The sequence below is a fragment of the Mesoplodon densirostris genome, chromosome X (genome assembly GCF_025265405.1).
Source record: "Mesoplodon densirostris isolate mMesDen1 chromosome X, mMesDen1 primary haplotype, whole genome shotgun sequence".
Classification (NCBI taxonomy): domain Eukaryota; kingdom Metazoa; phylum Chordata; class Mammalia; order Artiodactyla; family Ziphiidae; genus Mesoplodon; species Mesoplodon densirostris.
In genome coordinates this window covers 106697156-106710361 of record NC_082681.1, presented here as the reverse complement: position 1 = coordinate 106710361, position 13206 = coordinate 106697156, and the positions used below count along the sequence as shown (strand labels likewise).

At 38.2% G+C, this 13206-nt stretch overlaps 1 pseudogene; it reads right to left on the bottom strand.

Moving 5' to 3' along the window:
• Positions 1-4448: 4448 nt before the first annotated feature.
• LOC132482585 (poly(A) polymerase alpha-like) lies at positions 4449-5356 on the bottom strand (annotated as a pseudogene).
• Between the last annotated feature and the right edge of the window lie 7850 nt (positions 5357-13206).

The window sequence follows — 13206 nt, the reverse complement described above, 5'->3', positions numbered from 1 at the left end:
GGAAAGAAGATTCAGAAAATTCCTTGTGCTCTCCCTTGGGCTCTCTTAACCCCTTTTACTTATAATTTTCATCAGTGTGATAGCAGAGAGCAAACCCAAAATTTTGTATATTATAGAAAATTAAGAACTGATTTAGGATTCCCTCGGTGGCACCCTCTGAAAACAAATTCTGAAACTGTATGAAGCGTTTTTGAAATTGGGACCTGTTTTATTGATTTACAGGGAAAGTTCCACTCAATGGATATCTGAATGGACTAAGAGCATGGTTAAGAATGGGTAATAATCAATGCCAGAATTTTTTATTTCATAGAAAGCAAAGTTGAAGATTTTTTTCTGGAAGATTAGGAATGAATGCTATGAAAACCTGTAGGGCCTCTGACCAATTGTGCTTTGTCTTCATCTCTTTTATGCTTGGGGGCATTTCTAGCTAACATTTTCAACCTCCAGAAAAGAAAAACACAATGCACCAGTCAATTTCCTGAAATACAAAATAAAGCCTACTTCGTGTGTCATTACATGTGAATAAGCCATTAAGAGCTGAGACTGGCTGCAGCATAACTTCCTCTGAATTACTGTGAAAATTCAAATTTAAAAGGCTCCACAATAGTTTTGCAAGGAAGGAAATATACTGGGGGAATAGAGCAACCTACACCAGATTTAAACTTGTACACTCCCAGCTGTTAGGAAAATGCAGATCTGTACCAAAAGGTAAGCAAGGGCTGTAGAAAATTTTCTGAATATCAGCATGAGGTTAATGTGGTGTATTTTTGCTGAAATGTGTAAAACCAATTTTAGCATATAGTGGTCTTCTGTCTTTGCCTCCTTATTATCACGTCTGTGCAACCAATTCAATTATTTCTTAAAATGTGTAAACATGATTAAAAAGCACCTAACGAATCTATAATATAGTTAATCATATTCACCAAGTGATTGGCACTGACAGCCGATGGCGCTGCACGTATTGTCTGTCCACCATCCCAGGGACCCTTGTAAAAAAGATTTATGTAATTAATAAAGTGACTAGGACACATGTTAATGATAAGTGATGTGGGTAATATAGTTTCAAATTTAGGAGCCCTATTCTTCACTGCGGCAGTCGCACCATCAGCTGTGTGGAGATGTGTGAAGGCAAAGGCAGTATGAATTAGACCTGCAGTTTTTGGCTTTGCCCCCATGAAATTGCGTCTGAATGACCTTACAAGGCTTTGATCCATGGGAATATTAGAATCAGATGTTCCATTTGACGATCAAATGGGAAAAGGCATTTCAGGTAGTTGATATCTTTACTTACATGAGAAAGTTCATATATGTATTGTCTACTAGGAATTTTATTCTAGAATTCTAATGCTCCTAACAGGCACTTCTCTCATTAGACAAATTGAATCTATTCCCTGACACCTAATTCTTCCAGAAAAGGTCTGTTATCTGACATCTAATTTGTGTAATGTATCTCCAATTTCATAACCTTTTCTAGGTTTATGAAAATAAATGTCATTCATTGTTGTTCTTGGATCTATTCTTCCTAAACTACAGAGTGAGAGTGATCTCCTTAAGATGTCAACTGGATCATGCCACCTCCTCCCCAAAACTTTTCAAGGATTTCCAAGAATTATACCAAAAATAATATCTCGCATCGTTTGGGAGCTGACCTCTATTTTCCTCTACAAACTCTTTGTCCTGCATTGCCCTGCTAACATCCTTCCTATGCTTCTCACTCCTGACCTTCTTTCATTCTCTCAAACACCCGAAGTTCTTACCTCAGGCCCTTTGTCCATCTTCCTCCTTGCCCTTTCCATGCCCGGCTTCTTCTTATACTTGAAGGCATGCTGTACATGATTCCATCTCAGAAGGGCCTTCCTTGAGTTTTCAATTGAACTTAGGTTCCCTGTACACTTTAACAAAACTTACACTCTCTACAGGACTCATCACAGCTCTTGACTGTGCCTATTTATAGGATAATTTGTTTGTCCCCCACAGACAAGGAAATATGTAAGTGCACGGGTTTTGTCTATTTCACTCAGTACAGTATTCTTAGAGCCAAGCACAGTGCCAATATTTCTCAACATGGATGAATTAATGCTGTCTCAACTCTCTTTTAAAACGGACTGGACAAATTTAGTCAATGGATCTGTAAAAAATAAATATAAATTTCTCCCCATCCCGGGATCTCCTTTCCATATGGCTTTTGTTTTGATATTTTTCTCATTCAGTGGTTATAAGTGGTGGTTATAGAAATAGATATTAATAAACCCTGAATTGTTTTCTATAATAGAGTAAGAAAATAGTGTCATTGGGAGAATATGGTTCAACTGATGAGTAGAAGGATTCAGGAAGTGTCAAGAGGCCAAAGTGCTATTTGAGGCAGTGGATTTGGGGAGAAATATCCTATACCCAGGTAATCAATGGATTTGAAGGCTAAGCATATCTAACATACAATTTAAATTTACTTTGATATATTAGGCTCATATACTATTCAGTAGAATTAAAAAATAATAATATCCTGTTTGCTTTTGGCTTCGGGTCTCCAGCAGTAGGGTATGTGTCTCATATTAGGTTTTCCCCTTAAGGTGGAGTGAAAGGAACAATCCTGAGACACAAAGTAGAGGATAAGAATTAATTGAAGGCAGACAGTCAGAGCTGGAGTTCCTCCCTCTACTTTAGCGCCTCTACCAGGAATTTGCAAAAATCTTTTTGGAACATTGGGCTATCTACAAGGTATTGAGACCAGTATTATCTAGATTTTTTTTAAAGGCTCTAGACTACCTCCCTAACAGTTTCAAAGAGTTTCGTGTTGTTAAGCTTAAAGGCATCATAAAGTTGACCCAAGGTTACAAGTATAACGTAGAAATAACCTCCAGACATTGATGTTAGAAGTAGTCTAGGAATTATTTGATGATTCAGCTAACACTGTGGCATTTCTACCATCAAATATCCCATAATCCCATTAAATCCACATGAAAACATGTATAAAAAGTCATTTTGGCTCTTTATCGCTTTATAGTTTTCTAGACTCCAGCAAGGCAGAGTTCCATATCTGTTATAAAGTTTTGCATTTGTAACTTAAAAAGTACTGTATATAATGAGATAAGCAATAAAATGCTTTTGAACTTCACATACATACACACAGATACACACAACATCTAGAGAGACATACACGTCTATACATACATACATATACATTATATATATAAAATATATCTAGTGGAAATGTTATAAATGATTTCCCACCCAAACTTCTAAATGTATAGACAATCTAAACTATCATTAAATTAATCTAACCATTTAAAGTAAAATCTAAATCCTTAGCTCTCTAATGTTTGTTCTAAATCAACAGCTCCAAGCTTCTATTTTTATATTCTTAACATTACACATGTTGTATAATTGTGTCACAGAAAATTAGAAATACTGAGCACAGTATTTCACAATCCCAACTCCTTTAATGCTAAACATTTAGCTTATTTCATTCCTGATTTTTCCTCTTAACCTTGGTGTTGGTTGTTGCTGGTTTTTTTTTTTTTTGCAAGTTTGTGTGTGTGTGTGTGTGCATGTTTTAAATGTATTTTCAATTAGGTAATATATCATCTGTTTACAATATAGCTCTTGAAAAACAAAAGGACTATAGATATTATAAGACAAAACAAACTCCAGTCATGAGATACTACATACATCATGTGAAAGCAACAGCCTGATCTCTAGGTTATGAAAATTAGAATTAAAAAGTCACTACCAAGAAAATGTCCAACTTTCCTACTTGCAAAGCTTGGGTGCAATTCTATGAAGTATTTAATAAGCTGAATTTTTCCCATTGTGTAAACAAAATGAGATTAATCTAAATCCTAAATCCATAGCTACACAAAATACCAGACATTGTGCATTTCACTTGTTAATATACCATATTTTCTCAGGTAGTGGAAGGGAAGGCAAAGTGACTACAGAGAACAAAAATGTGGGAAGAAGAAATAGTGTACCTATGTTAGACCTATTAAATAATGGTGAAAAGAAAGGCTCAATTAATGCATCTCCGAAAGGTGTAAAGACTATACTTCAACTTTGGAAAATTAATTTAGAAAGATAGAGGGAGAGATTGAATAATTGCAATTTTTCATGAAAAACATACATATGACAGAAAGGAGCACAATGGAGAATTCATAAAACATGTTATTTGGAAAAATCTGTTAGTTTTCTTTGGCCAGATTAAGAAAGAATAACTAAGTTTATCAATATCTGCCATCCTTCATACTGTTGATAACAAATTAATAATAGCATTCCTGGCTCTGCACTTACTAATTAGGACTTCCTAATAAATGCTGATTAGCTGAGTCAGGGAGGTCAGCAAATAAACCTAAATCCTTTTTTAGTCATGTCTAATTTTGTACACTCTATTCTCCTTTTTTAGCATTTGAATACAACAGGTTAAGTTGGCAGATATTGTTTATGGACCACTGAAGTTATTTTGACCAGTTAAATCTCAGTTTTATTGAATCCTTGATAACTGGAATAGAATTTGCAGGGAGACCAGGGATATTGGAGGGGTTTGTACTTGATGTTTTCTGAGAAGCCAAAAGAGAAGTCTCTTAGTTTCCAGTTGAGTTGTATTTTTTTTTATATACAGTTGTTCCTTTATTTCTGTTTTGTCATGCCCACTCAAAACAAGACTGTTAGCATCTTCACTTGTTTTATTCTCTTACATTTTGGTTTTCTTGGGATGCTCTTCTTTATGAGGTGAGGATGTCCTCTGACTCCTACTATAGGATTAGGTAAATTTTTTGGCTACATTCCCTGAAGGTCTATGTGGTTGGTTTACCAGACTTGTTGAAGAATGGACTCTAAAGGCTGTAGGCTTTGGTGGTGGAGAAATAGGAATAGGAATAGGAATGCTTACACTCCATGTACCCCTTGAACATTCACTGGAATTTACTTGTGGCACAGAAACTTCAGTAGCCTGTATGTTGGTCACACATATTGCTGTTATAACTGGAGCAGAACTGTTTCTGTCCCAAGAGCTGTCAGAACAGTTCAATGGACTAGTCTTCAAGTTAAGGCACAGGCCCGCAGTTATCACTGTTCATTGATCAGTAGAGGCTGTTGTCACTCAGAGATGTCACTCTGACACCTTCGGTTGAATGATTTTGCCTTTTTTCTAAAGCACATGCTTAGGTAGTAGTTAAGGTTGATTTGTCTTTAAATGCACTGTAGCACTTTTCACGTAAACTTCAAACATCTTGCTGCTTATTGCTTGCCTATAAACTGTGCCTGTGAAAGACTGAATATCATCGGGAGGATCAACATTGAGGTTATCAGAGTTTTTTGTTTTTTTAAACATTAAGTCAATCACCTGTATTATATGAAATTCTTCCTTATTCTTTCTCATCCTCCTCCTTTTAATTCTTATTCTGGGTCAGTTCTCTGTCTGCCCCTGGATGAAATCCTTGACATGCCCCCTAGTTTTTCCAGTCCCTCTTAACCAGTAAAAAATATTTAAATCTCTTTAAAGCACTGACAAGTTCATCATGTAATGACTTAACTCCAGTCTAGTCTAGTGTTATTTCAAATGCCAAACTTATTCAGAGTTACACTTTTCTCCTTCCTAGGCACAGACCTCCTCCAGTACTGGAAGCCTGCAGCAGGAAAAGGACAGGAACTAACTTCTTCTCTTAGTTGTTTGCTAATTACTATTTGGCTGACCCCAGGGCAATGGTGAAAATGGCACAAGTTTAAGTGGTTGGTTCATTTGGAATCAGGTGTTGGGGTACTCTGGTGATAGTATTTTTCCAATAATACCTCTTTCCTTCCCACAGGGTGCATTTATGGGGTCCTTAGCAATTTTCCAATTGGAGACCTCCCACTTCAACTCCTTGGTTAGGGGAATGCCTTTTCTCTGGCTGACTGTACACAACTTTACCTTTGGCATCTTGGCTTTCAACTGTTTATAATTGGGGTCCTAGGTATTCCAACCAGTCCTCTGGGTTGGAGTAAATGCTAAGAAGACCCAGATTGGATCCCTTTTTCAAGGTCATATTTGATCCCCAGGAAACCTGCCCCTTTTCCCTACTTTTTTGAAAAAGGAGCTGGCTCTGTGGTCAGCCCTCTCCACTCTGCCAAGAGCAAGGGGTGGTACCAGCCATAGGTCTTGCCTTTAAAATTCATAAGCACAAGTCAGATGCTTGTCCTTTTGTTCCTCAAGCTCTTGGAAACACATTTGAAGATTTTCTAATAGATCCCAGAGCTCCTCTCATTTGAGTTGAGGGGAGGTAAAGCACAGTGCAATCAAATCTTTCTTGAAATAAATCCTCACTTCTAATGCACTTCTACATCACCTACAGAATAGCTAAAATGAAAAAGAAAATACTAAGTGTTAGTGAGGATGTGGAGCATCTGGAACTCTCATATACTACAGGTGCAGGTGGGAGTATAAATTGATATAATAACTAGAAAATGCTTTGGCATTATATACTATAGTGAAACATATTATTCTCTTTGACCTAGCAATTCCACTCTTTAGGCATATATCTAACAGACATGCATGTATATGTTCAACAAATGTATGTTGGTAGAAGCCCTATTTGTAATAGCCCCAAATTGAAAATTGCCTAATTGACCATCAATAATAGAATGGAAAAATAAATAGTGGTATATTCACACAATGGAATGCTATACAGAATTGAGGATGGTCATTCTACAACTATACACACCAATATATCAAAAATGCAATACTGAACAGATGTGCCAGGCACAAGAGTATATACTTTATGACACCATTTATATAAAATTCTTAATATAGGCCAGGTTATTCCATGTTATGTTAGAGGTCAAAAATAGTGGGGTGATTGGCTGGAAGAAGCTTGAGGGAGGAGTCTGTGGAGTTGGTAATGTTCTGTTTCCTGATCTGGTTTCTAGTGTTATGGGTAAATTTAGTTTATAAGATTTTATTGAGCTGCACACTTATAATACATGCACATCTCTTTTTGCTACAGTAATTCAGTAAGAAATATAAAACAAAACCAAACCAAAACAAACCAACAAAAATGAAATTAAATATCTTGACTTTTTAATCTCACCCTCTTATCTGATCTGGAGGTGGGTGATCTGTTAATGCTGGAAGACCCAGCATTGGGCCACCCCCCCCATTTGCAAATCCTACATAGATGAGCCAGCCCCTTGGCTTAGATCCTGCAGTTACCAGGCAACAATTGCTCTCTTCTCAGCCTTTGTGGCCTCTTTCTGAGCCTACAGTAAGAATTGCGTTTATCCTGTTACATAAATGATATGCTTGGTACAAAGCTATCAGAAGCTTGGGGACCCAAATGAGGACTCTGCACATGCTCAATGGCAAGTATTGTAGGTCACAAGGTGCCAAAAGCCTTAAAGAGTAAAACCTTACAAAATGGGACCAAAGTGACAATTGTTTCTACATTAGCTTTGAGAGCCACAATTCCAGACTCATTCTGCCCAGATCTTTTGGTAATATCTCTATTAATTCACATGGGGTATGATTGACACAGCAATGAAGCTGAATTGGGAGGGCTTTGTGGAAAATACGTCAGAGAGGAAAAGAGACTTAAGCTACGTTAGCCTTTGTCAATTCTTTTATCACAATGCAGGCAGGCACTTTGAAATTAGCAAATATTTAACATTCTTTGAGTCAGATTGTGCTTTCTCCTATCCACACATACCCTAAGCCCCCAAAAGTTGTACCTATTGAAGCAGTGCCCAAGTAGCAGGATATTTGGATAGATTCTCTGAAAGAGAATTGCTAGGTACAGGCATGAAGATTTTTATGTTTCAAGATTCACACTGACAAATTATTTTCCATTTGGCAATGTCACCAGCATGATATGGTATTATCAAATTTCCCATATCTCCATCAACATTAGGTAATACTATTTACTTAAATATATACATATGTGTATATATACCTATATGTTATATAACTTTCATAGGTAGAAATGGCTCTTCCAACATTTTAAATTTAAATAAAGAGAAAGCGTATTGGCCATAATTTTATCTTCTACTTTGTAGGAAAAATCTTGTCAGCACAAAATTAATTTTTTTTTTTTTTTGCTGTACGCGGGCCTCTCACTGTTGTGGCCTCTCCTGTTGCGGAGCACAGGCTCCGGACGCGCAGGCTCAGCGGTCATGGCTCACGGCCCAGCTGCTCTGCGGCACGTGGGATCTTCCCGGACCGGGGCACGAACCCATGTCCCCTGCATCAGCAGGCGGACTCTCAACCACTGCGCCACCAGGGAAGCCCCAAAATGACTCTTTTATTGAGTTGCTGTTGTTCTGACAAAATATAAACTGAGTGATCAATCTCTAGCAAAGAAACTCTATAAAGGAACATAAGGTCAATGATCTCAGGTTCCTCAATTAGTTTAGAAATTGACAATTACATTCATCTCAGAAGACCTTGGTAGATTCTATCTGAAATAGTATTCATTCTTTTGTTCAGTGCATTGCCTAATGCCAAGCTAATGCCAAAGTAAATTATTAGCAATTATTTTTCTCTCTTTCAATAACTGTAATATGGAGCAAATCCTGTATTTTTTCCTACATCCTGTATGTAGTTTATGTAATTACACATCTTTTAATTTCAGAGTAGATTCTCCTATAACTATCTGAAATTATTATTATCATGATTTATGAGACCATTTCTGAATCAGAAAATTTCTTTTTTTTTAAACATCTCTATTGGAGTATAATTGCTTTACAATGTTGTGTTAGTTTCTGCTTTATAACAAAGTGAATCAGCTATATGTATACATATATCCCCATATCCCCTCCCTCTTGTGTCTCCCTCCCACCCTCCCTATCCCACCCCTCTAGGTGGTCACAAAGCACTGAGCTGATCTCCCTGTGCTATGCGGCTGCTTCCCACTAGCTATCTATTTTACATTTGGTAGTGTATATTTGTCAATGCTACTCTCTCATTTCATCCCAGCTTCCCCCTCCACGCCATGTCCTCAAGTCCGTTCTCTATGTCTGCGTCTTTATTCCTGTCCTGACCCTAGGTTTGTCAGAACCATTTTTTTTTTTTTAGATTCCATATATATGTGTTAGCATACGGTATTTGTTTTTCTCTTTCTGACTTACTTCACTCTGTATGGCAGACTATAGGTCCATCCACCTCACTGCAAATAACTCAATTTCGTTTCTTTTTATGGCTGAATAATATTCCATTGTATATATGTGCCACATCTTCTTTATTGAATGGGAAGATTTCTTAAGATACACCAAGGGAAATAATGGAGTGCTCAGAATTTTCTATTTTAGTGTATTATGAAGCAGTAAGAGACTTGCTTTATAAAACTTAGAATCTTACAATGCTTTTTCAAAATGCTTCATACTTCAAGAGAAGTTAGATTATTACAATAGAGCTAATGATTATTCTATGTCAGTGCTAGTGTTCTTACCCATATTTTCATACTCTATCATACACCAATTTTTAACAGCTTTATTGAGGTATACAATTCACCCATTTTAAGTGTACAATTAAATTTTTTTTGTAAATTATAGAGCTGTGCAACCATAATCACAATCTACAATGATCCCACTTGATCTTTTAAGTTCACTCTACAGTGCTACCTCCAGTCCTTGGCAATGAGTAATCTGTTTTCTGTTTCTATAGATTTGTCTTTTCTGGACATTCCACATAAGTGAAATAATACAATATGTGGTATTTTTTTATTGGCTTCTTTCACTTAGCTATTTTTAAAAATATTCATGTATGCTGTAGCATGTACCAGTAGTCCCTTCTTTTATATTGCTGAATTGTATTCTGTTTTATGTGTATACCACCTTTTGTTTATCCATTCATCAATTGATGGACATTTCGGTTATTTTTAGTTTTTTGACTACTATATATAATGCTGCTATGAACACTTGTGTACAAGTCTGTGTGTGGACCTATGTGTTCACCTCTTTTGGGTAGATACTTAGGACTGAAATTGCTGGGTTGTATGGTAAATTGCTTCATCCAGTGTCACAGCTGTGATGTTAGCCTTCCCTGATTGTTTGTCACCAAGATAGCTATTGTTTTTGACAAAGTCCCTGCAAGTGGGTTACCAAATTAGATCAGCCTCAACTGGCAGTGAAGCTCCTGATTTTTATGGCTTGTCCACCTTAGTAGAACTGCCATCCAAGATGAGCTTAGTGAGAGGCAGGGGAACACAGGGAGCAGGTACAGGTGAAAATGTCATAGGCTGACGCTGCTTGTACCTGAAGCCTGAATTTCAGCAGTTTTCTGAGCGTAAACAAATGCTTCTCAGATTGTTGTATGCCTTTGGTTAATTTCTGAACAACAGTAAAATGAGTGTTTTGACAATTTGTTCAGTAGTACTATTGTGTGTCAGGTAGAGGATTTGCCAATCTCTTTAACATTCTGGAAGTCTTGTTTCCTCCAAACACCAGTTTTTAAACTTAAAATAAACAAAGATATCAAGGCATCTTTTTCAGGCACATATTTGTTTATATGAGCCTTAGGAAAAAAATTGTTATATGAGTAGAGATAGGTAGACAATATAATTTCATAGAAATATACTAGGTTGAGAATACAATAAAATATAAAGAACTTTCCATATGTCATGCTACATCCCTATAAAGGAATAAACATGACTCTTACGTTACACCAATGATGGGGCAGCACTTAATGTTTTTACATAGTTTAGAACTCTTCCTTATCCTATTCCCAAGTTCTCTACGTGTATATGTATACACACACACATCTTTCTGTTAATAGTGACATTTAATCAATTATGTACATGATTTTCCCATGGCTAATTGTGAATTAGCTCACTAATGTCAGGGGGGTTTCATACTTCCATAGTACTGGCCTGTTGCTTCTAGGAAGAAAAGGTAAGAAGAGTTTGGGCTACACTGTCAAGCTCCCACAGCCATTTAAAAATACTTAACTAATGTTCACTTGGAAATTTCTCATTATAAGTCTCTCTCTCTCTTTCACGCACACACACACACGCACACACACACACACACACACAATCAGTTTGTCGGTTAATTGCCTGTGATGAAAGTTAATGTTCGAATAAACTAGGTATTAACTGATGTAATGAGTGGTATCGTGTAGGTTATTGCCATTATAAACCATACTTAACAGTTTAGAAAATCAATAACATATTAAACTAAGGTTAGTGCTTCTGGGAGAGTTCCTTGGCAAACAGTTGTTTTCTGACAGATTGTGACTGAGTCTGCTGCTTCTTGGAAGGTAGCACATGTTCTGCTGCCTTAGTAACTGTTAAGGGTTTGTGTCTATGGAAGAATCACATACACATAAAAACCCAGACACCAGTGAACCATGGAAGCACACATCTCAAGTTCCATCAGTGGAGCTGCTCTTTTCTAGATCTGAAGATGGGAGAGGAAGGCGGGCGGCTAAAATCCAGGCCTCATGCTTGTCTACTGTGCTGTCTCCACACACAAACCCATTTACAGGCGTGGGGTAATTAAAGGGAAAGCAGGGAGTAGGGTGACACATTTGGCAGTGTTCTTTTTTTTTCTTCCTTTTGTGGTACGCGGGCCTCTCACTGTTGTGGCCTCTCCCGTTGTGGAGCACAGGCTCTGGACGCGCAGGCTCAGCGGCCATGGCTCACGGGCCCAGCCGCTCCGCAGCAGGTGGGATCTTCCCAGACCGGGGCACGAACCTGTGTCCCCTGCATCGGCAGGCGGACTCCCAATCACTGCGCCATCAGGGAAGCCCATGGCAGTGTTCTTTAAATGTGAGTTTGCTGTCCCCAGCTGTCAGGGGTCATGCTACTCTGGTGAAAGAACTCTCCACAGTGTGGCTATTTACTTAACATCGCTGCTTCTAAACATCGTCTGGAAGCTGCCAGATAAAGGGAGAAATGCAGATTCACGGGAGACTTAGTGGCAGTGGTTCCCAGGGCAAGATCGTCTGTGTTCTGTCAGAATATATTCCCCTACCTGAGCTTCTGGAGAGTCAGCTTAGAGAATAACTGGGAATTATTTGTGAGGACAATAAATAGATGGCATCATGCTGACTAATCATTCTGGAAAGAATGAGTTCATAGCCTATATATAAATGTGTGCTATTTTCATTGGAATCCCCATCGCCACACTCCAAGGCCCTTCATTAAGCATACCTCTATAGGTTTTATACTTTATGCATAAAATCTCATTTTATGTTTAGTTTTCCCTCTTCCCTGCTACATGTTCTACAGCAAAAAGTTACTATTGGGTTGGCCAAAAAGTTCGTTTGGGTTTTCCATAACCTCTTACAGAATACCCAAACAAACTTTGGCCAACCCAATAACATGAATGCGTATCTTATTGATGCAGCACAGGGGCAAAGCTCCAGTACATTATTTGTAAAAGGGTAAAAGAGTTACAGTGTAACGTAGAATGAAAAGCATTCAACTGGGTGGCAGGAAACCTGTGTTCCTCTTCTGAGCTTGTGTTAAACTACTGGGTGACCACGAGGAAATAACAATATCCCAGGATGTCAGGTTTCTCATATATACCAGGGAACTGGCCGAGATCTCATCTAGGTCCCTTCTAGTGCAACATTATTCCAGTGATTACTTCACAGTTTCTACGTGCTAGTCACTACTCGGCACATTTTCCCCTCCCTTTGATCTTCACAACACCCTTGCGAGGTAGGTGTCATCATCCCATTTCATGACTGGAGATCCAGAGCCTGGAGAGAATAAGCAAAGTGCCAGAGACACAGCCTGCAAGTGGCTTGGCCAGAACTCTGTGTTGTAATGACTACACTGCACTCTTCACATGGACCAAAATGCTATGAATGGACCAAGCTACTTTTTGTCATCAAAGCTCTTCCTCAAGGATCTTGGATTTAGGAGCTAATACCTGAGAGATGGGCAAATTATATCAATATATTGAGGTGTTTGAGTACTAGCTGATTATCAGCCACTTCCCTGAGCTTCCAGACGTCCTCTTTGTCACTGCCCTAGACATCCCCCCTCACTACTATATGATCCATTCAGCAACTAAGGTGGCACACCTGGAACTGCCTTCCAGGACCCTCTTCAGCATTAGGACCTGTCTCCATTCTGCTTGGACACTACACTGTAATACCGGTTGTGAAGAACTTTAAAAAGTATCCCTGAAATTACTATCATAGCCATCCTCCCTTCCTTACCTGCAGGCCGAGACAGAATGAAGTGACTTCTGCCCCAAGACATTTTTCAAAGCTGCTAGTTGAGGGTGAATGTT